The sequence below is a fragment of the Myotis myotis genome, unplaced genomic scaffold (assembly GCF_014108235.1).
Source record: "Myotis myotis isolate mMyoMyo1 unplaced genomic scaffold, mMyoMyo1.p scaffold_m19_p_6, whole genome shotgun sequence".
Taxonomy (NCBI): domain Eukaryota; kingdom Metazoa; phylum Chordata; class Mammalia; order Chiroptera; family Vespertilionidae; genus Myotis; species Myotis myotis.
Genome location: NW_023416368.1, coordinates 99018140 through 99042271, shown reverse-complemented (window position 1 = coordinate 99042271; position 24132 = coordinate 99018140). Strand labels below are relative to the sequence as shown.

Genomic DNA, 24132 nt, shown 5'->3' with positions numbered 1-24132 from the left:
GGCCTTAGGAAAGTCTCAGCATTATAATCCCAACACCGTCATTTGGGGGAACCATTACAGCGGGATACAGTTTGGTTCGCAGGCGCTTTGGGGAAGGTGAGGAGGGAAGGGAGCCAGAGAAAAGCAGCGGTGACTCCGGTGAGCGCAATAAACTGCCGTGAGTCCCTCGGGCTAGCGACGAGTCCTTAGCAACCCCACGAATCACCGCACTCGGCGCTCAGAGCCGCTTTAGCGGTGACATTCCCACCCTCCGCCCCCGAAAACCCGCCTCCAACTGAATTTTAAATACTTTGGGGGAGGGGTGACGAGCGGGTTTCGCGCTTGGCTGTAACTCAGTGCCCACCGCGCAGCGCGCAGCCCACACGGCCGCTCCCCCGAAGGTGCCGCCATCCTGGCCACGGGTCCGGGGTCCGAGAGCCAGGGCGTCCCCACCCCCTGGCCCCCGTCAATCAACTCCCCGCCGGGCCGCGTCGCGGGCCCCCAACAGCCGCCAGCTGCGGGCCCGCCTGCCGCCCAGCGCCAGCTGCCCTCCCACGGCGAGCCCCGCGCGCCCGGCCCCGGGCAGGACCAGGGCGGGAGCAGCCCCGCGGGCCGCCTCGCTCACCTCTCGGGGGGCGCCGCCCTCCGCCGCTGCCGCCTCCTCCCGGTGAGTGCAGCGGCGTCCGCCCGGTGGAACCACCATACCAGTCCCGGCCGCTGCTGCAGCGCCGCCGCTCCGCCGTCGCCTCAGCCGCCGCTCTTTGTTTCCCCGCGGAGCGCCACCGCCTCCGCCGCCCGCCTCGGCCGGCCGCCAGGCGGCCACTACGCCCGCCCGCCCTCCCGGTCCCCGGCCTCGCCCTGCTCGCTGCGCCCGCCGCGGCCTTCGCCTCCGCGCCGCCGACGCCGCCGCCACCGACGCCGCCGCCTCCTCCTCCGCGCCCCCCTCGCTTTCATTGAAAGCAAACAAGCATCATGGCGGCGCCCCCGTCCCCAGCCAGCTAGCGCCCGGCCGCCGCCGCCCTGCCAACATCCCGGCTGCCCATTGGCCGCCGCCGCCGGGCGCGACCATTCGGCGCCGGGGGGTCGCTCCCGCCCCGCCCCCCCGCGCCTGCGCAGTGAGCCGGCCCGGCGCCCCCAGCCCCCGCCCCGCAGCTCCGGTCCCGCCGCGCGCCTCCTCTCCCCTGCGCTGCGCTCCTCTGCTCTTCCCGCTCCTTCCCGTTCGTCTCTCTGTTCGCTCTGCTCCTCTCTTCCCTCTTTTTCTCTGATCTTCCTCCCCTGCGTGTTGCCTTTCAACCATGTGCCGTTCATCGCGGACCGGCTCTGACTTTTGACCTTAGCCAGCATCTTAATTTGCCGTAAAGAGGGGACATTCAGTTGTCAACTGTCGCATGATTCTTCCTGCCTCAAATGTGCAGGAAAAAAACCCTACTTAATGGCCCGTTTCGGTCCATTGATGGTCATTCTGTCCAGTAAACGAGGGCACAGTTCTGGGCTGGGTCCCGGCCGGAGGAAGGGGCGCTGCGTTCCCACGCCCCGGCGCTCCTCTCGCGGGTGCCCGAGGGTCGGGGGAAGGGCTGGCTGAGCCGGGTGAGCACCTCCGCCCAAGGCCCTGTGCTGGGGCCGGGCTGGGGCGAATCAAGCCCCACGGTGCCCTGAGCAAACCCGAGGTTTAGGGGCAAGAGGAACACCCAACAGGCTCAAGACCCGTCTGAGAAACTTGAGGACAGGCATGGCCTGATGCAGGAAAAGGAGTAGCTGGCTGCTCGCCCCAGGGCCAACCAGGACAGGCTCCTTTCTGAAACAACGCTAAAGAAATGAGAGTGAAGCCGGCTTGTGTCATTAGCAATAAAGTGAGACAACCCCTCACCTGAAGGCAGTCTTGGGCTAGAGCAGCGGTTCTCAACCTATGGGTCTCGACACCTTTGGGGGGTCTAATGACCCTTTCACAGGGGTTGCCTAAGACCATCGGAAAACATATATCCTATATAATAAAAGGCTAACATGCAAATCAACCTACCGCAGAACAACCAGTCACATGAAATGCACTGACCACCAGGGGGCAGACACATAAGGCATGAACTTCCCCCTAGTGGTCAATGTGCTCCCACAGGGGGAGCGCCTCTCAGCCAGAAGCCAGGCTCAGGGCTGGCAAGCACAGCGGCAGTGGCGGCATTGGCGGGAACCTCTCTCCCCTTCGTAGCAGTGCTAAGGATGTCCGACTGCCGGCTTAGGCCTGCTTATCCCCCAAGGGCTTCCGGACTGAGAGAGGGCGCAGGCCGGGCTGAGGGACACCCCCCCCCCCTTCAGTGCACAAATTTTCATGCACCAGTCCTCTAGTAATTACATATTGTTTTTGTGATTAATCACTATGCTTTAATTATGTTCAATTTGTAACAATGAAATTGGGGGTCACCACAACATGAGGAACTGTATGAAAGGGTCGCGGCATTAGGAAGGTTGAGAACCACTGGGCTAGAGTGAAAGGTGGAGGGACAAAAGCTCTTTGTGTTCTGTGCTTGCCTTCCCCCAGCATGGCCTTAGGATGGTCCTTGCCTGCCATTTGCCAAGAAATCAACATGACAGCCCAGGCCTCTAGTGCCAGAGGACACTGGACACAGGCTTGGCAACATGGAAGCCCAGCAGGGTAAGGGGCTGATAAGAGAAAGTGCAGGCTGACCCACGTCCTCCAACCCCAGGCTGCTTGTGGGACAGCCAGCTGGGCCTCTTCCGAGTCAGTGCTGTGTCCTGGCAGCCTCTGCTCCAGCCTGGAGAGAGGGGGGTCTTTTGGTATTTCATCTGCCCAGAAGGAGCTACTTTTTGTGATTGGCACAATGTACTAGTACATGGAGGAGGGGAAGTCCAGCTGCATAACAAAAGACTTAGTGGCATAAAACAAGTTTATTATAGCTCATGATCATGGTGCCCAGTGAGACAGTTCTGCTGGTCTAGCTTGGGGTCTCTCATGCCTCTAGCGAGATGGTGGTTGGGAGTTGGACATCCGGCACTGTGGTACCCCCAGTGCGATCTCTCTGTTTGTCACATCTCATCCTCCACTTTTACTGTAGTCAGTCTGGTGATCCTGGATGCCTTGCATGGCAACCCAGGGCTCCATAGGGGAGGAAGAAGCTTCCAGACCTTATGAAGAATGTCACTTCTGGAGTCCAACAGTCATAGCATCAAAGCCAAGTCCAGATTCAAGAGGAGAGGATATAACGCAAGAGCTGCATGTGCATACAATGAGGGGTGGGCTTATTTGGGGCCATCTGGGTAGATTTGGGGTGCCCACAGAGAGGGCACCTGCCTATACACGTCCTGTTCTTTCTGAATATCTGAAGAAAATCCCAGCAAACATCTCTCAGATTTCCAGATCCCAGTCAGCATGCCCCTCATGTTATTCAAGACCTCTTATTGCAAGTTATGAAACCCCAACTCAAGTAGACTTGATGCAGAAAAAGGTCATTTATGTATTCAGGTGTCTCATAACTGAGGAGGTTGGTCATCATAAGATGCCATCAAGAACCGATCTCACAAGACAAATACCATACGATTCCATTTGTATGTGGAATTAAAGAACAAAATAAAGTAGAAACAGACTCATGGATATAGAGAACAGAGTGGTGGTTGACAGGGGAGGGGGTTTGGGGAGCTGGGTGGAAAAGGTGAAGAGATCAAGAAATACAAATTGGTAGTTTCAGAATAGTCACAGCAATGTAAATTACAATATAGAGACTCCTATATAATAAAAGGGTAATATGCAAGTCAACCAAACAGCAGGACCGGTCACTATGACACGCACTGACCACCAGGGGGCAGACACTTGGCACAGGAGCTGCCCCCTGGTGGTCAATGCATTCTCACAGCGGGAGCGCCGCTCAGCCAGAAGCGGGGCTCACGGCTCATAGCTCGTGGCTGGCAAGCGCACTGCAGCAGCACTAAGAATGTCCGACTGGCAGGCCTAAGCCGTCAGTTGGACATCCCCCAACGGCTCCCGGACTGCAAGAGGACACAGGCCGGGCTGAAGGTCCCCCCCTCCAGTGCATGAATTTCATGCACCGGGCCTCTAGTCCTATCTAAAAATAGACAAACATGGTAATTGACTGTACCTTCGCTACACCTCCCATTGGCTAATCAGCGTGATATGCAAATTAACCACCAACAAAGATGCAGCTAATTTGCATACTGCAGGCAGGGCAGGACAGCGCCATCCCGCCTCCCCTGCCGCCATCCAGGACTGCTATCTGAGACCCAGGGTGGCGGGCATCCCGTGTGCGACCCGACCCGGAGCGGTGCCCCAACCCCTGGATCGGCCCTGCCGTGTGCGCGACCTGGAGAGGTGGGGCAGGCACCTAGGAATCGGGACTGCCATCTGCCACCCGGGGAGCGGGCCTAAGCCAGCAGGTGGTTATCTCCCAAGGGGTCCCAGACTGTGGGAGGGCACAAGTGGGGCTGAGGGACACCCCCCCCCCCACTCCTCCTCCCCCACCAGTGCACAAATTTTTGTGCACTGGGCCTCTAGTATAGTCAATAATATAATAACTATGGTGCTAGGTAGGTACTTAAAATCTCAGAGGGGACCACTCTGTAAAGGACATGATTGTCTAATCACTATGCTGTACATCTGAAACTAATAATATTGAATGTAGCTTAAAAGTAAAAAGAACCAATCACACTCCCCCACCCTTCACTCTGCTCTCCTCTCCACTGGCTTCTTCACACAGGCTGTGTGGCCAGGCAGGAGAGATGGCCACTACCACATGTAGGCTTAGATTCTACCAGCTTCTCGACTTGGGTAGAGTACTTCTTTCCTAATCATTCGAGCAAAAACCCAGGGCAGCTCTCATTGGCCTGGTCAGAGCCCTGCCCCTACCCCTGCAGCAAGGCTGGAGGTCAGCCCCACATGAACCAGATGTACTGAGAGTGGGAAAAGGACCTTCCCTCAGAGAATTGTGGGTGGAAAGAAGAAGGGGAGCAGATTCCATCTCACCCCTCTTCTGGGAAGGCTTCCCTGGTAGAGTTGGTCACTGTCTCCTCAGCCTCCCAGTCCTTTTCCTGCCATCACGACACTTAGAAAATCCTACAGTCATCCTCTCCCCTGCCCAGCATGAGCTGCTCAAATCTGAATCATGTTAGCTCCATGCTGCCAACTGGAATTGCTTTTGAGTCTTTTGTACCCACAGGCTTTCCCAGCTCCTTCGTCTGTTATAAGCACCATGCCCCATAGACCAGGGGTGCCCCTGGGATTGCTAAGTAGGTGTAGGAAGAGAGTTCTTGTTCCATTTGGGTGCTAAGCTAGGCCAGCGTGAATTGGTGGCAGCCAGTGCATCTTCCCCAACACTTGGAGAGATGAAAGTGATGAAGAAAGACCACCTTGGTGCCAGGTGCTGAAGTCCTGATTTCGGTAATTTTTCCCTTTAGCCTGTGATCTATCCCAGTTACATGAGTCAATAAATTCATTTTTTGCTTACATTAGAGTTGGGCTTCTGACACTTGCAACCAAATACTTCTTATTTGATGTTCAGTAAATGTATTGGATAGTGGATGGGCGGATGAATAATAAAGACTAACAACCGGGCGGTGGCCATGACTATTGCTGCTCTGTTGTCTATTTCTCAGTTATGGGAGCACTAGAATGCAAACGCAGGGTCAGTGTAGGGTGTGAACCATCAATGTATGGGTCCAGCAACTGGAATTTTCAGAATCCCCAATGGGAGAGTTCGATCAGACTGACTACAATAACTATAATGCACAAGAGACGGCCGAATGAAGCAGGCTCCAAAGTTTATTTGCAAGACAAACCCCACTGCTGTGTGACCAGGATGCTGGCAGTGGAAGATTCGCTCATTGTCTCCCAGTAGGAAAGCACATGGCAAACGAAGTCATGCTAGAGGTTGCTTGGTGAGCCTGAACTGTGGACCCTGCAAAGCCACTCCGCTCTGATAGTCTGAAGCCTCCTCTCAGGGTGAAGACTTGCTGGCCAGGAGCCAGCACTGGTGACCGAGGTGCCTCACTCCGTGCCAAGGACATGGACATATCCTGCCCATCTGTTTTCCCTTCGTTGGACTCGGAGCCTCCAGTTTTCTTCTGAGAGAGCCCACTATTACAAGTAAAGTTGCAGGTCCCAGTCAAATCTCCCCAGAGTGTCCTTTGTCTCCTGGTTCTCTGTATTATCCTGCAATTGATTGAAAAACCATCTCCAATGGCTTTAAGAAAACAAAGGAATCAGTTGGCTCAAATCACTGTAAAAAGCCAGAAAGAGTTCATCAGCTTCAGGTGTGGCTTGATCTGGGGGCTAATGCCACTTTCAGCTCTGCTAACCCCCTTGTTGACTTTGTCATCAGGAGCCATATGGAAGCAGAATGGATGCCCACTCCAACAGGATTCAAGACGAGAAGGAAGGCGAGAGCTTCCCTCAACAGCTGACTGACTCATTTGCATCCTTGAACCAAACACCATGTTCAGGGCGACGTTCTACCCTGTCCATGAAGAAGTCACATGCCCTCTAATGAAACTGGATTGTCTTCACCTTCACTCAAGGCACATATACGAAGACTTTTTCCTGAGAAATATTGGAGAAGTTTCTTCTGGAAGAAAGAATAGATGCAGTGTGAAGCAAAGGCCCAAGACCTGCTCTCTGGTAAGCCTCCACCAATCACAGGGTCCCTGCCAGCTGATTCTCCAGGCCTCTGTTTGATCCTGGTTTCACGCAGGCGAGGAGTCAAGAGAAGGTGTCCCCCCAAAATACACACTTTGAATAATTATAAACACAGTGTTTGCACTTCAACTGTGTTTTCAAACTTCCAGTAGCATTTTAGGATGAATTTTCTTTGTCCAAAGCTTAGTCTGGCTGAAAAGAAAAGAAACATCAATTGGGTTATCAGTTGAAGTGTGTATATGTATTTTAGGGACACCCTGTATATAAGCTTGTGTTTTTACCAAGTTTGGGAAATTTTCAGGCATTATTTCTTTGAATACCTTTTCAGTCTCCCACTCTTTCTCCTCTCCTTCTGGGACTCTAGTTATATGAATCCTTTATTATGGACTCACAGGTCCCTGAGTCTGTTCACTCTTTTATCAGTCTATTTGTTCACTGATGTTCAGCTTGAGTAAAGTCTATCAATCTGTCTTCAAGTTCGCTCATTCCATCATCTGTCATTTCCACTCTACTATTGAATCTCTCTAGAAAATTGCTAAATTTGGGATATTGTATTTTTCAGTTCTATAATTTTCATTTGATTCTTTTTTATAACTTCTTTGCTGAGATTTTCTATTTTTTTGTTTGTTTCAAGAGAATCTGTAATTGATTGTTCAAGTATTTTTGTTGTTGTTGTTCAAGCATTTTTATACACTGTTTTAAAACCCTTGTCGGGCCCTAACTGGTTTTGCTCAGTGGATAGAGCCTCAGCCTGCGGACTCAAGGGTCCCAGGTTCGATTCCAGTCAAGGGCATGTACCTTGGTTGTGGGCACATCCCCAATGGGGAGTGTGCAGGAGGCTGCTGATCGATGTTTCTCTCTCATCGATGTTTCTAACTCTCTATCCCTCTCCCTTCCTCTCTGTAAAAAATCAATAAAATATATTAAAAAAGAGAAGTATTTAAAAAAAATAAAATAAAATCCTTGTTGGATAATTATACCAGTTCCAACATCTGATTCATCTCAGTTGATTGTCTTCTCTCATTCAGATTGTGGTTTGCCTGGTTCGTGATTCTACAAGTGATTTACTTTAGCAACCTTCCATTCTGGTTGTTATGTGAAGGAACTCTTAACCCCCCTGAAATCATCTATGTCAGCAGGCTGTCACCCAGTTCAGCATGTAGGTTCTGTCTACCTTTGTTGGTTTTAGTTTAGTTTTCTGAGCCCTTGCTGTGCTCTTCTGGTCAGCTTTGCCCTGGTGCTGCAGGGCTACTGCTGGTGCCGTCTGCGGTGGCAGGAGGCACTTTTCAGGATTTTCTGCTCTTTCTGGGTAACCTTTTTGCACGGGATGAGGGTGAGCAGCAGCCACTGGATCTGGGCCTCCTCCTGCCGTGGGGCTGAAGGCAGAGTGACATTCCTGTTTGGCTGGTGCCATTGTCTGGTTGTAGAGCCAAGGTCTAGGGTCTGGGACACCCCAAGATTTTACTACTGCTGCTGCTACATGCAGGTAGTCATCCCAGTGTCCTGGTTTTAGAGTGGGAGTTTGAGTGCTGGGACTCATTACCTGCTGCTGGATCATGTGGCCCATGTGGTGGTGCAGGGGCTAGATTTGAGGCTTTGATAGTTTCTCAGCTATCCCCCTCCTGACTTCGTTTCTATGGTCTGGAGTCTAAGTCATTATGAATCTAAGAGCTGCTTTCCAGCTTCCAAATTTTCTTGCTGTTCCCCCCTTCTTTTTTTCCTCCCCATTTTTGTTTTATGAGCCTGTTCACCTCTCCTCATGCCTTTATTGTAGTTTCCATGGCATTTCACGGGAGTGAAATCAGAAATTCTTAAAACAAAATTTTTACAATTTTAACCTCCTGTAACTATGATCAGATCTTGTTCCTCATCACTAATATTGGTTAACTATAGTCACTGTGCTATACATTATATTTCGTCCCCAGGACTTATTTATTTATTTCATAACTAGAAGTTCGTACCTTTTGACCACCGTCACCCATTTTGCCCACCACACATTCCTCCTCTGGCAACCACCTATCTGTGAGTTCAGGGGGTTTTTGTTTGTTTGTTTGTTTATAAGATCTCACATGGAAATTAGATTATACAGTATTTGTCCTTCTCTGTCTGAGTTATTTCACTTATCATAATGCTTTCAAGGTCCAGCCATATTGTCTTAAATGGCAAGATTTCCTTCTTTTTATGGCTGAATAATATTCCATTGTATATATTCACCACATTTTAAAATCCATTCATCTATTGATGGACAGCCCCTTTTTCTTTGTGTTAGGGTCATAAGGCTTTTATTTATTTACTAGAGGCCTAGTGCACAAAATTCGTGCACTCAGGAGGGGGGTGGTCCCTCAGCCTAGCCTGCACTCTCTTACAGTCCGGGAGCCCTCGGAGGATGTCTGACTGACGGCTTGGACATCCTTAATGCTGCCGCCGTGTGCTCGCCAGCTGTGAGCTGTGAACCATGAGCCCAGCTTCTGGCTGAGTGTCTGCATTGAATGTCTGCCCCCTAGCAGTCAGTGCATGTCATACGACTGGCCATTCTGTCATTCGGTCGATTTGCATATTAGCCTTTTATTACATAGGACTAGAGGCCTGGTACATGAATTGGTGCATGGGTGGGATCCCTAGGCCTAGCCCGTGATTGGGCTGGCCAGGGCGAGGGACCAAGGGAGGTTGGCCGGCCATGGGAGGTTAGCTGTGGGAGTGCATTGCATTGAGCAGTGTCTGCCCCCTGGTGGTCAGTGTGCATCATAGCGACTGGTCGACTGGTTGTTCAGGTCATTCCAGTCATAATGGTCGCTTACGCTTTCATATATAGAGATTTTTATTAAATGAAAACAGAAAATGGTTTATTCAAGTGCTGGACAAATGAGAAGATGGGGGGGAGGGTGGTGGGAGCTCTTGTCACAATCATAGGGCTTTTATTCCTTTACTCCAGGGTAAGGGAACCTTTTTTCTGCCAAGGGCCATTTGGATATGTGTCACATCATTCTCGGGCCATACAAAATTACCAGCTTAAAGATTAGCCTGCGGTATTTGGTCAAACATTTAACTAACTCATCCCTAATGCCATGGCAGAGCCAGACCCAATGATTCCGCAGGCCTCACATTGCCCGGGGCCTGCCATTCCCCACCCCTGCTTTACTCTAACGTAAACGGGGCTCGGGAAAATGCCCAGCCAATGCACACTGCTAGGTCAGTTACCATTCAAGTATCTGCTTTCCAGCTTCCAAACCTGTATTGCTGTTGTTCCCTCTTCTGTTCCCCCCACGCTAGTAGGTTTGTCTTTATGTGTAACACACACACACACACACACACACACACACACACACACACACTGGTTGTAAATATTTCCTCTCTGGTTGATAAATAGATGCTGCTCTGAGTCCTCAGGCATCCCTCACAGCTCCTTCCCTGAGAAGCCCAGGTCCTTCCAATTCAGCAACTCATGGGTAAGTCCTGGATTAGCAGGGAGGGACCCCTGGAGTCCCTCAGCTCCAGGCCAGCCTCTGCCCTGGGTGGCCACAGTCTTCTGCCTTTGACTATTCTGCGTGCCACTCTCGCTTGAGAGGACAAGGAGCCGCACGCATGAGGCTGATCCTGAAGCCTCATCTTGAACTTGGAGAGGCTGCCTGGGTGACTGACTACCAGCAGATTTACCGGCCATTGGCACGGATGGCAGGGCTGCGGTTCAGATAGACCTGGAGCCTGACCCTGGCTCCTCCACTTTCCAGAGGTGTGATTTTGGAGATGCACCTCCACTTTCTGAATCTCAGTTCCCCACAAGAAATAGGGGTGAGGCTCTCTCGTGCAGGGGTTTGCTGGGAAAATGAGAAACGATAGTGAGTGTAGAGAGCTTGTCTCATGTCCAGGAAGAGGATGCACTGGTGACCTCCCTTTAAGAATGCACAGAACTCGCCCAAACGCCGCCAGGTGGGGCCATTGGCATGGGGATGAAGAGCAGCCTCACGGACTTGGCTGGGCGCCTGCACCTCTGCAGGTTTTTGTTTGTTGTTTTTTTCTTTTAAAACGCTGGCTCCCTGGGGAGGTAGAATAAGAGTCTCTGGGGTTGGGGCTAGGATGTCTGTATTTTAACAAGTGATTTTAGTCCACATGATGACAATCTGAGACCCACTGATTTAGAGCACGGGGTGTGGGGTCCAGGCCTCCCTCCCTCCTCTGGGGGTGGGGCCTCGCCCTTGGCTCTCCATTGCCCACTGTGGAATGCGACCCCAGGGCTGAGGGGATGGCGCCGTTAGAGCTCACTCCACTGCTTTGATCTTGGCAGTTCCTCCTGGACACAGCTGTGTGCCTGTCCTCCAGCCGCCCGCACAGGGTCTGTGCTGCAGAGAGTCTTGGACCCTGCAACCTGCCCTTGGCCCGGACAAACCCTTCCCCCCGTTGGAAGCTGACTAAGTAAAACCTACCAGGGGACATTCTACCTCTCCCAAGAATACCGCTCAGCAACACCAAGAGGTGGTGGCAATGGCTCAGGTGGGAGCCTATGGGACCTGGTAGAGGAGGGCAGCGGGATGGGAGGGGAGGGAAGGGGAGAGAGGGAAGGGGAGGGAAAGCCGCAAGCTTCCAGTTCTGCTTTGAGGCCCAGCAGCCTCCGCAGTGCCTGCAGTGCCCGGGGCTTGTCTGAAATGCGGGATCTCAGGCTCCCAGACCTGCTGGGCCAGAACCTGCGTTTTAACACAACCCCAGGTGATTGCTGTGCACCTCCAGGTCTGAAAGCCCCGGTCTACAGTGCCAACTGTTTCTGGCTGCTGTGACACCACCCTGACAGAGGAAGCAGGAGGAGGCATAGGAGTGGGCAGGGCGCCAGGGAGAATGTGTGAGTCCCCTTCGGACTGACAGGCTGTGTGGTGCCCGAGGACACCCAGGTGAGTGTCGGGGAGGAGCTGGGCATGTGCCGGGGGGAGAGGGCAGGATTTGGCAGGAGGTGCAGGTGGGAGCTGGGAGCCCCCTGTGGTGGCTGAAGTCCCAGTACGGATGGAATCCCTGTGCATGGGTGGGAGGCAGTGAAGGTGTCCCAGGAGCCCCGCTGGTGTGTGGGGGAGTAGACTTTAACTCAGCTCTTCAGATTCTGTGGTCCAGACACATGTCCTCTCAAGTTTGTGTCACTGCCTGGGACCCCTCCTCAGAGCTGCAAAACCTGTGACAATTATGCACCTGCCATCTCTGCCCTTTCCTTGACTGGCACGTCATACCTGCGGCCCCCACTGGAGCCGACAGCGCTCCCACTGCCCCCGAGTCTGCTCCCGTCCAGGCTTCCCCGCCGTGGGTGCAGGCTGCACTGGGGTTTCCCTTCCTTCCACCCAGTCTTGTTGATTCTGCTCCTCAGGTCCATCCACCTCTCACTCCCACACCGTCACCTGGTCCAAGAAAACCACCTTGAACCAGACACTGCCATGGCCTCCAGGTGGTGTCCTGGAATCCAGTCCTGGTCTCTCCAATCCACCCGCCCACAGCAGCCAGAGGGGGTCCCCAAACACAAACCGGTCCCTGCACACATCCACATGGCGGCCCTGGCTGCGTTCTCGTTGCTCATAGAACAAAGCCCACACCTGCCACAGGTCCTCAGCACACGGGCATCTGAGCCAGGCTCCCCCGCCTCCGGCCTCCCGCCGACTCTGAGCTGCCCGCGGATCTCCATCGCAGCCTTCCCTGCCTCCACCTCAGGGAGGCCGGGCCCTGGGCTCCAGCCTCAGCAAACGGAGCCTTCCCTTCATCATGGACACGCAGGCAGCCGGGTGTGTGCTCCTGCCCCTGGTGGTCCTGTCTCCCCTCCGACGGTCACCCTGGTGGTACTGTCTCCCTTCCGACGGTCACCTCCGAGAGGCGAGGACTGTGCGAGCCCAGCGCTCACCTGCATTTCTGTCGGGTGACGCGATCCGGGATCTGGAGATATTCCAGGTCCCTGTGGCCGGAGCGGCGGGCCGTGCTTCCTGGAAGGCCGTCCTGAGCTCAGGGCTTCGGTACCGACCTGCCCGCAGGGCCAACTGTGAGGCGGACTGAAATGCGCTCACGGAGAGGGAGAGACCAGGCCCTCAGGGGGACCACGGGAAGGGGATTGGGAATGTGAACATCGAGGGCCTCAAACACCAGGGTGACCAGGCCCTGAGGGGCCTCCAGCAGTACCCTTTGCCCGCCCTGCTTTGGCCCTGATGCCCGGCCCCGACTGACCTGCCCTTGGGCTAGTCCGCAGTGGGCTTGCCCTGCCGGCCTGCGCTCCCACTGCGCCTGCCCTCACCTTGGCGTCTCCACCCGGACTCCTGACTCTCGGGTCTCCCATTCCCCTGGTCAGTGCTGCCCCGGCCCCCTGCCCCCAGGTTAGCCCTTTCCCACCACAGGCCCCCGGGTGCCTCCTCCCCAGTCAGCAGTCAGCACCCGGCCACTCCCGCCTGCAGCCCTCTGGGTGCTCTGTTCTCTCTGAGTCCCACTTTCTGGTCCATAAACGGGGTGAGGACGTCTCTCTGTCAATAGTGTGAAATGCCTCCTCCACCTCCCCCACTTCCCAGGCCGGTGGTCAGGGACCTGCTGGGCTGCCCCAGGGCCAGAGGATGGTCCCCAGGCCCTGAAATTGACCGGCAGCTGGAGCGAGGGGTTGGGCGCTTGTCTTCTCTCCTGTGGGCTTTCCCTATTCTTATCTTGAGTGCAGGGCCAGCCTAGGCCCAGGCCCCAGGGCACTTCTCCTCCCTCCCTGTAGTCCTCCCCTTGACCTCCAATCTCTGCCAAAAACATAGTGTGCCAGCTGCCCCTGGGCACCTTCCAGGACCTCCCAGCTGTGGCCAGTGTAGAAGGAACAAGACAAGAGAGACAACCCACTCCACCCTGACTCCCTGGCTTCTGGGAAGCCCTGAGCTGCCACACCCGCCCTCCCCACCACCACAGCCTCCCCCACAAGCACGTCTGCTGCTCCCAGACATTCTCAGGCCCAGGCCCAGCTTCCTTCCAGGGGGTGGGAGCCTCCTTGGTGACCCCAAGCCCCAGGTGACCCCAAACCTCCTCAGAGAACCGGGCTCCAGACATCTGTGCCACTTGAGACAGCACTTGGAATAAATAACATCATGGCTTACAAAGAATTTCATTCATCTATTTGGTGCTTTGTGGGTGTAGGGTCTCCCTTTGGTACCTGGCCAAGTGCTCAGCGCTTGGAGCTACTGAGAGCTCCTCTCGCGCCCCTATACACATGTGAGCCTGTGCTCTGAGCAGCCCCAGGCCCCCCTGCTGATGGAACAGGATCAGGGGCACGCGGGAGCTACCATGCTGGCCTGCGCATGGCTGGGAGGACGGTTTGGGAACTCTCGACCCCCCAGTCCTGCTCTCCTGGCAGGGAATTAGGCCTGAAATTTAGAATGTTGAAGCTTGAGCAGGGTGTTGATCAGCTGCAGAATCAGGGCAAACACTCCCCTTCCCAGCTCTGTGAGGGGCAAGAAGCAGGGCTGCAGCGAGCCCCCCAGCGGTGACCTTTCGTGGACCAATGTGCATCTTGCTGGAAAACGGTGGGCATCTGACTCACACGGAGCTGCTGACCTGGGGACTGCACCTTGGTCCAGGGTCCATTCTCCAAGCTCAGTGCCAGTTGAGGGAACTTCCCCAGGAGACCTGTGGGCCAGCCCGCCTTTGACAGTGCCTCGGGCCCGCAGCTGTCTGCACTGTGCTCAGGCAGGTACGCGGGGATTGCTACCCCTATTCTGAGAGCTGAGAGTTTGCAACTGAATTCTCCAGGGTGTTAAGTGGCATACACGTCTCCCTGCCCTGCTGCCCCTCACTGCAGAAGGCAAGGAGGGTCCCATGGCAGGACTTGGCTGGCTCGGTCTGGATTCTGCAAAGGGCTGAGGCTGGGGCAGGTGCTGGTAAGTCCAGCAAGGCCCTGCAGCCCCAGTGACATGCTCAGAGGCCGGGAAAGCCATACAGCTAGGTCCGGGCAGCCTGCTGGCAGTGGGGACACTGGAGGGCTAGGGATGCCTCAGGAGCACACACCAATATGGCATCTTTTGGTGAAGTATCTGCCCTTTCTGCCCACCCTCCATCCACTCTATCTTCGGGGGTTTCCCTTGGGGATTGCCCTCCCCACTCTCAGTAGAGGAGGCCCCAGCAGGACCCCCTTTCAGAGCGTCCCCACTCCAGGCAGGAGACTGAGAGCCACAGGCCGACTCAGAGAGTTCCCTCCAGTGCCAAAGCAGTGGTCTGGGGAGGGCAGGGGTTCAACCTGGGGTGAGAGGACAGCTTTCGGGACTTTTTAGAAATCCTCACCTGAGGATGTGTGCTTTTACTGATTTTAGAGAGAGAAACATTGATGTGAGAGAAACATCAATGGGTTACCTCCTGCACGCGCCCCGACTGGGGATCAAACCCGCACCTCATGTATGTGCCCTGACCAGGGATTGAACTGAGACCCTTTGGTGCTTGGGACAACGCTCCAAACAACGGAGCCACACCAGCCAGGGACTCCGGGACCTTTGCAGGGCCTGCTTCCTGTGTGTTGGGGAGCTGGGCACACGAAGTCTGAAGTGCCGGGGCCTGCCTGAGAGTGAAGCCCGTACGCAGCTGGCAGAGGGCAGCGGGGCAGGGAGACGCGCAGGCCTGGGCTTGGGCCGGCCCTGGCCCATCGGCGCCTGGGATCTGCCCCTGGGGTTTCAGCTAACTCAAGCCCCACGTGTCCTTGGACCCAGCTTGCGCTGGCTTTCTCGCTGCCTAGATGAGCCCAGGGGGCTGCCCGGAGCTTGGTGTCCTGGTGGGGGCACGGAGCATGGCTGCGGGAACCTGCAGGAGGTTCCAGGTGAGGCCGCTGGCAGAGGAGCCTCAGAGAGGGGCCAGGGGGCCTGAGCCAAGAAGTAAGGAGGATTGCTGATGGGACCAGAAACCCTAAAGAGGGTGCTGGGGAGGTCCAGGGAGTCACCCCAGGCCAGTGGGCCAGGGACCTGCTGGAGCTGCCCCAGGACCTACTCTGCTGGTGCCCAAACCTTCAGTTGGAAGTGGCAGGAGAAGAGGCTGCAGGTGCGGGGGGCAGGCTGGAGAATGAGATGGGGATATGGCCCTGATGCTTTCCGGAATAAGCCAGCTTTCCGAGGGGCTGTGGGGATGCTCAGCCCATCCCTGGGAGGCAGTGGGTGGGGAGCCCAGCCAGACCCAAGGGCGCCCTAAGGACCAGCATGGGGAGAGGGGGCAGGCCTCATCTGAACAGCTCTTCCCACGCCCAGGCTGCTCCCCCGGGCCCCACAGATAAGAAGCAAAGAGGGGCAGCCCCATGGCAGGCACGGCTGTGGGCGCCCAGGACACCTCTGAGCAGAGGAGACAAGTCTCTGGCCCCACAGAGCTGGCCGTCCAGGGAGGGTCTGTTTGAATGGAGCTGCTGGGCCTCTGCATCAGAGCAGCAGGAATGAAAGCCCACTTCCCGCCAGGTCCCGGGGGATGGAGGCGGGAGCAATGTCGTGCGTCTGTGCTTGGTCCTGCCCAGCCTCCAGCCCCTCCATGGTCTGCCCTGGGTGCTCAGGGGCTCGCCTGCCTCACCTCAGGACTCTCCCTCTTGACCACCCGTGGGGGAGTCCTAAGAGCGGCCTCCTCTCCACCGTGACCTCATCTCCGTTTGGGCCACAAACAGCTTCCCACCCACGAGAGAGGAAGGTCTCAGAGGGGACAGGTGTTCAGAAGTCCATGTGGCTTCACCACTGACTCCTGCAGGGGAGCAGCTAGGCAGCCATTCATGGCCCCTGTGGGCACAGCCACCCTTCTCCCCTCTATCACTCATCTCTCTTCCCCAGAACCCCCACCAGCTCTGTCCTGGGAGGGGAGAGATGGGGATGGAGCTTGAAGCCCAAGGGGGCTCTACCAGCCCCAGAAGGGCGGCTTTCCTGAACCCCCCTCCCCCATAGGAGACAGCACTTAGAGTGTCTCCTTGCTTCCACAATGCCCCAGCACCATTGTCTGTGCTTTTTCATTTTTTGAAGAATTTCTCCTCTACCCGCTGCTTCTGCAATGTGGTCTGTATGTTTGCTCAGCACCCACCATGCACCGGGCACTGTTGGAGGCACGGGCGATGCAGCAGTGAGCAATGCAGGCAAAGGCTCTGTCTGCAAGCTCATGTCCTGGCGGTGGTGGCGGGAGATGGGACAAGAACAAGCACACAGGCCAGAGGTGGGAGCCAGGTGGCGGGATGTACCTGCCATGGAGAAACAAGAGGGTGGGTGGATGGTGAGCACCAGGTGTGGGCAAGGAGGCCAGGAAAGGTCATCTTGAGAAGGGACCTATGAGAAGAAGGCGTAGGGAGAGTAAGAGAGGGAGCCATGCTACCTGGGGGAAGAGCCTTCCAGGCAGAAGGAAGACCAGGTGTAAGGCCGGGGAATGGAACTGTGCTCAGCTGTCCCCGATGAGTCACGACCCACCAACCATGGAATTAAGGCCTTGACACCTGCTGGTTCCGTCACCGTGCCCACCCTAGCCACAGAGGTCTGCAGAGCGTGTGTGTGCGTGCGTGTGCATGTGTGTGTGTGTGCGTGCGTGCGTGTGTGTGTGTGTGTGTGTGTGTGTGTGTAGGAGGGAATACTTTCCACATCAGCAGGGTCAGTGGGAGCTCTTTTCACCTGGAGCGGAGAAAAACACCTTCCGCTGAGCTCCCGGCTGCAGCTGCCAGGCCCGCCAGGGGAGAAGCTGGTCTGAGTGAGGGCAGCCAGCAAACAGTTGGAGAGGAGAGGGGGAGAGGGCCATGTGGCTGATCCTGGCATTGGCTCCAGTGTCCTTAAGGCTGCCCCCCTGCACCTCCCGGCCCCCCTGCACTTCCTAGTGTGAGTTGGCTTTTATATTTTTACTAGTGGCCGGTGCACAGATTCGTGCACATTGAAAGGAAATTAATTAGAAGAAATATTTTAATATTGCTATTCGCCCTTTCTCTACAATAGAAGTGTCAGAGATGAAAGAAAATTAGTAAAATGTATATGAAAACAATATATAAATTGATTAATAAATAAAAAATAATTACATGATATAACAACAAAGACATATAAAAACAAAAACATGATATAAAAACAATGAAAACATGATATAAAAACAATGTTGATAAAAACAATGACTGATAAATTGATTAAACTTATTCTAATATCTCCCTGTATACCATGTTAAGAATAAAAACACTTTTAGAGTGCCTGATAATGACAGATTGAAACACAGCAAGAGCTTTATATGTATCATGCATGTGTGAGTCAATATTTATTTTTAAATTGCCAGTGCACATCATATGTACCAGCCGCTTGGTCAGATGGACATACGGACATACGGTCAGTCACTTAGCCTTTTATATATATAGATAATTTTATTTTCTGTTTATTAAGATGGCTTGACATCTTTTAAAAAAAGTTCTTTCTGGCTGGAGAGACTGGCTCTGCCAGTCTTAGAGATGGCAAAGGCCCACCCCAGAGCCACCTTTGCTCTGCTAGCTGCCCAGTCCAGAGTGAGACCTCCTGTGCCTGACCCTACACCCTAAGAGGCAATGTTCCTCTGCCTTAATCATCCCAGGGCCAGGGGGCTGGCTATTAGGAACTGTACCTATAGGTTCGAGCCCACCTAACCAATATTAAACTGTTCCCTCTGCCCTGCCTGTCCCTTTCCAAGGAAACCCCATTGAAGGTCTGACCTCCCCCCACCCCTGTCTTTTGCCTCCCGACCATCCTGGTCTTTGCCAGCGTGGCCCTCCCTCTTGTCTCGAGGACCTGTGAGAACAGTAAACTTTGTTTTTCTCAGTCTCTCCTATGCCTCCTCTGTAGCTGCACCTGAGAGACCAGCACACAAATGAACACAAAACAGCTTCCTCTCACTTCCTACCCTAAGTCCTTCCTCTCAAGTAAAACTCGTTCTTATTCTTAAGATCCTGCTTGAATGCCAGCAGGCAAGTCTGAGAAGGCCATCTCTCTCCTCTGGGGCCCTGCAGCCCTCAGCTAAGGAGTCAGACTTCTGGCCTTTGGGGCAGAGCACAACACTTGGTATCACCTAGGTCCCGCATGACCTGCAAGCAGAGCTGTGCAAGCCCAAGTCGGAACAGAGCAGGTGGTTCACAGAGCAGAGCTGACACAACCCTTTAGAGAAGAGTGTGGCACAAACTGTAAGGAAGGTCCGCCCTTGCCCCAACACTTCCCCTTCTGGGCATCCACCCGTGAAAGTAAATCCTTAAACATTAAAAATAAACTTTTCTGCCTAGAAGTGTTGATCACAGAGTTATCTGTTTTAAATTTACTATTGGTCCTCAAACTCATGCACGCCTACAATGTGAAGACATCAGAAATGTGCAAGAATTCTACCAAGAACAGCAGTCCTTCCAATCCCTGTTCAGTTCTTCTACGTGATTCTTTAAGTCTTAACTTTTTAAAAATATACATTTTTTTAATTGATTTCAGAGAGGAAGGGAGAGGGGGAGAGAGATAGAAACATCAGTGATGAGAGAGAGTCATCAATTGGCTGCCCCCTGCACTGCCCCTACCGGGAATTGAGTCCACAACCCAGGCATGTGCCCTGACCGGAATCAAACTGTGACCTCCTGGTTCATAGGTCAAAGCTCAACCACTGAGCCACACTGGCCCAGCAAGTGCTAATTTTTGTATCTCTGAATGGCATGCTTATGTTGCTACTTCTTGGGTTTTCATTTCGAGCTTCATTTATTGTATTTCTACAATGCAAGATGAAAATTTTGCTCTTCCCTCTCTGAACCCAACACACACACCCACTTTTAATCCCTCCTCTTCCCACTCTGTGAAGCTTATTCTCATTTTGATTAGATTGATATTCAAGGCACATTATTGTGTCTATGTAAATACTATTCACAGCAGAACCATGTAGTACCATAATTACTTTTTATTTTCTAGAATAGCTTTTTAAAAATAACTTTTTAAAAATCCTCACCCAAGGATATGCTTTTTGTTTTTTGGGTTTTTTTTTGTTTTTGTTTTTGTTTTTGTTTTTTTAAAAATATATTTTATTGATTTTTTTTTACAGAGAAGAAGGGAGAGAGATAGAGAGTTAGAAACGTCGATGAGAGAGAAACATCGACCAGCTGCCTCCTGCACATCTCCTACTGGGGATGTGCCCGCAACCCAGGTACATGCCCTTGACCGGAATCGAACCCGGGACCCTTCAGTCCGCAAGCCGACGCTCTATCCACTGAGCCAAACCGGTTTTGGCAAGGATATGCTTTTTGTATAAAAATTGATTTTAGAGAAAGGAAGGGAGAGAGAGAGAGAGAGAGAGAGAGAGAGAGAGAGAGAGAGAGAGAGAGAGAAGCATTGATGTGAGAAGCATCAATCGATTGCCTCCTGTACACAGCCCAACCGTGGATCAAACCCGAAACCTGGGTATGTGCCCTGACTGGGAATTGAACCTGACACCGTTTGGTGTATTGGAGGATGCTCCAACCACCTGAGCCACCTGGCCAGGGATAGAGCAGCTTTCCGTTTGCGCTGGAGGTAACGGCTGTCACCTAGTTCTCTATGTTCCTATCACTAATGTTATCCCCAACGCTCCTCCAGTGACGTAAGTCTCCTTTTGATTGTGTACAAATATAGTCGATGTCTTTGCAGCTGAAACTTTGTGAGGAACTCTCTCCTAGAGCCTCCCAGCCCTCTCCATCCAGCCCTCTCTTCACCACCATCCTGCGGCCCTCCTGCCCCTCACTCCTCTCTTTTTGGATCCCTCTTTCCTGATGCTCTTCCTTGTAGTACAAGCACATTCCATAACAGCTTCCAGAAAGCAGAAGACTGGGAGGTAATTACTTTGAGGCCTTGCATGTCTGAAGATGTGTTTGATCTGCTTTTACAGGTGACTGGTGGCTTTGTTGGTGCAGGTAACTCGTCTGGAGGTGAAGTCCCTCCGCCCCCACTTTTCTGAAGGTATCCGCTTCCTTCCAGAGCTGCTCTCAAGACATCTGAAACATTCTAATTTAGCACTTTATATTTTTAATGGAAACTGGTGTTTTAGTTTCCCCATCTGGGAGCTTTAAAACATGTGCTTTTCACTCAGTGTGCTGAGCGTTCTTAGTGATGCACTTTGATGCTGCTGTGTTTTCATCAATGTGCAGACCACTTTTTGAGGGGTTTTCTCTCTCTGGAGACTTGGGTTTCTGGGAAATTTCTTGAATTATTTATTTGGTCTCTCTCTCTCTCTTCTGCTTCCTTTTTCTGACAGTCCTTAATGAGATATTAGACTTCTTGGGCTGTATTATAAATTAATTTTTTTCTTATATTGTCTATCTCTTTGTGGAACATTACTAATATATTTCTGGAAATATTTTGATTTCCTAAAAGCAGTTTTGTTCACTGAATGGTTTCTCCTCCTTTTAAAAATAAAATTTTGGTTTAGCCAGTGTGGCTCAGTGGTTGAGCGTCGACCTATGAACCAGGAAGTCACGGTTCGATTCCTGGTCAGGGCATATGCCTGGGTTGCCAGCTCGATCCCCAGTGTAGGGCATGCAGGAGGCAACTGATCAATGATTCTCTTTCATCATTGATATTTCTATCTCCCTCCTTCTCTCTCCTCATCTCTGAAGTCAATAAAAATGTATTAAAAAGTAAAATAAAATTCTGTTCTTGGATCATGGATGCAGAATCTTCCTGGTATAGTAATAATAGGTTTCTGCCCTGTCTGGGTGGCTCAGTTGGTTGGAGTGTCGTCCTGTAAACTAAAATGTTTCGGGTTTGGTCTCTTTAAAATCAGTAAACATATCCTCGGGTGAGGATTAAAATAATAATAATCTATACTAATAAAAGGGTAATATGCTAATTAGACTGGACGTCTTCTGGATGTTCATCCAGACAAAGCCACAGCGGTTGCCAGGGCCAAGGGCTGGCAGCACGGGAGAGGGAGAAAAGCTGCCTGCCCCGCGGTCCAGGCACCAGAGCCTGTGACTGCAGCTGCAGCACAGGAGAGGGAGAAAAGCCGCCTGTCCACGGTCCTCTGTGGCTGCGGTCAGCCAGGGTGAAGCCGGCCTGGGCCCCGGGTGCCTGCAGCCAGCCAGAGGAGGGAATCTTGGGCCCCTGGTGTGGCCGAGGCAGAGGTGGTTAGGGGCGATCAGGCCAGCAGGCAGGCAAGTGGTTAGGAGCCAGAGGTCCCGGATTGCGAGAGGGTGCAGGCTGGGCTGAGGGGAACCACCCCCCACCCATGCACGAATTTCATGCACTGGGCCTCTAGTAATAATAATAATAATAATAATAATAATAATAGGTTTTTTGGTCAAGTTTTTCCTTCCATGCACGGCTCCTGCCTCTTTCAAGTTTGTTTGCTTGTTAGCTTCAGTCTCTCGAGTTGATATGAGAAGCGTTGCTCATCTGGATGGTAATCTTGGGCTGTCCATTGAGACTCTGAAGTGGGGAAAGTAGAATGGAGAATTTTCAGCTCCACCATCACAGACAGACAGGTGTTGGGTGTACCTTCCTCCCTTCGGCAGCCATTAAACATGACGTATACCATGAAGCAGGCTCCCGGGGTCTTTGGGAGCAGGGATACATGCGTGGCGAGGGTCACATTTACCCCCAGCTTCCTGCCTGGGACACTTTCCGAACCACAAAGTGTCACTGAGGGTCGGGTCAGTGGTTTCAGAAATGGAGATGGGCCTTGGAGTTGTTGTGGCCGCTGGCGTTCATGGCCGCAGAGCAGAGAGGAGAGCTGTGCAGAGAAGGAAACGCAGGAAGACGCTCAGTGTTCCCTGCAGTCCTTCACCCAACACAGGGTGGGCAGAAGTAGGTTTACAGTTGCCTGTACATGAAACAAGAGTTTATTCTTGTATTATTATCTTTATTAATTCTTATATTATTTATTATTATTATTAACCTACTTTTGCCCACCCCTATACTAAGCTGGATGCTCAGGGTGAGACTCTGTGAGGCCAACCAAAGAACGACTGGGAAATGAAGCTGAATGGAGATTCCTAAATAAATGGAAAGATATGCCTTGTTCCTGGGTAGGAGGATTCTATATTATTAGAATGTAAGCAAGGTTTTGTGAAATCCATTGGAGGTAGGTTAAGGGGGCAGAAGAAAGTAAAGTGGGCAAATCTCGAGAACTGGATAAAAAGTAAAATGGAGAGACACATGCCTCTTTTACACTGGTGGGTACAGATAGTTGGTAACTAAAATTTATAGCACAGGGAGCTGGCATGCGGGAACAGACAACAATAAGAGGCCTGTGGGCTGCACTCTCGTGCTTGCGGTTGTGCCTCCAAGGGGTCTGGAAAAACAAGTTTCTCTGGCATTTCAAAGCTATGTTATCCTAGATGCATAAGAACAACAGACAGGGCTCACTCAGGTAAAGGTAGACTTCTGCTAAGTAACTTTAAGGCCTGGGACATGACTAACCTCTATGACTGGCCCAGTTAACGATGTATGATCAGACCACCTTGTGTGGCTGCTTTTGGTCACTGAGCTTGTCATGACTGCCAGGTGGCCCCTGAGCTTGTCAGGACCCCTGAAAGCCCCGTTCTGCCCTGTGGAAAGCCACCGTGCTGGGTTCTCACCAGATGAGTGATCACAGGCCACCGCAGGCTCTTCATTTCCAAGGAAGTTGTACTTGCAGCCAAGACAGTGTGGGACCAGCTTGGAAACACCCTTTCCCCTGCTTCCTGGACTGCGCCTTCTCAGCAGCTGCAGCCTGCCCAGGCCCTCTGCTAGCCAGGGCCCAGGCACACAGGCCTTCCCGAGACTGTAAGCACAGTGCACGTACCAGCATGCTGCCCGGGCTCCAAGTTACAGCACAGCTCTCAGCACTTTGCTTCCCAACACCATCAAGTAAAGGATGTAGGTTGGTAAGAACCAAAATGGTGGCGTAGGTAAGCGCCAGTACTCACCGCCTCCCACAACCACATCAAAATTACAACTAAAATACAGAACAACCTTCATTCAGAACTGCCCCAAATCTGGCTGAATGGAAGTCCTACAACTAGAGAAGTAAAGAAGAAAGCACACTGAGACTGGTAGGAGGAGCAAAGGCACAGAATGGGCTGGTCCGACACCCATGGGTGCCTTTTTTTTTTTAATTGGGAGGGAGATTGTCCCTGTGGAGGCTGTCCATGTGGAGGCTCCCAGCCCTACACCAGACCCCCAACCCAGGGTTTCAGAGGTGGGAAGAGAAGTCCCCATAATTTTAGGCTGTAAAAAACAACAACAGTGGGGATTGTGACTGAGGAACATGGAGGCTGCTGGAGACCCAGGTGTTCCTCTTAAAGGGCTGGCACACAAACTTACTCGGACTCTATCCCTCTGAGGTCCAGAACCAGGCAGCTTTGGGGGACCCACACACATATGGGGAGGAACTAGATTGGCATTGGGGCAGGAACTCAGTGGCAGCTTTCTTCTATACAGGGGTGTGGTGCTCACAGGGGTTATTGTTCCTGTGCTGTGTCCTCTCCTGTCCCAGGGCTGAGTGGCAGCCATATCTGAGTCTTCATCAGCCTGGCTCTCACTGTTTGCTCTTCCCTGAGACCCAATCCCATCCAATTTGCAGCTCCACTTGAGTTGTTTGCAGCAGCT

The 24132-nt window shown here is 52.9% G+C and overlaps 1 protein-coding gene across 1 annotated transcript in view; it reads right to left on the bottom strand.

Annotated features, from left to right (window-relative positions):
- CNOT6 (CCR4-NOT transcription complex subunit 6) overlaps positions 1-755 on the bottom strand; it is a 68545-nt gene extending 67790 nt beyond the window's left edge. Inside the window, exon 1 of the mRNA XM_036312538.1 lies at positions 605-755. The gene's annotated coding sequence lies outside the window, so the exon portion shown is untranslated. The remainder of the gene's footprint in view (positions 1-604) is intronic.
- Between the last annotated feature and the right edge of the window lie 23377 nt (positions 756-24132).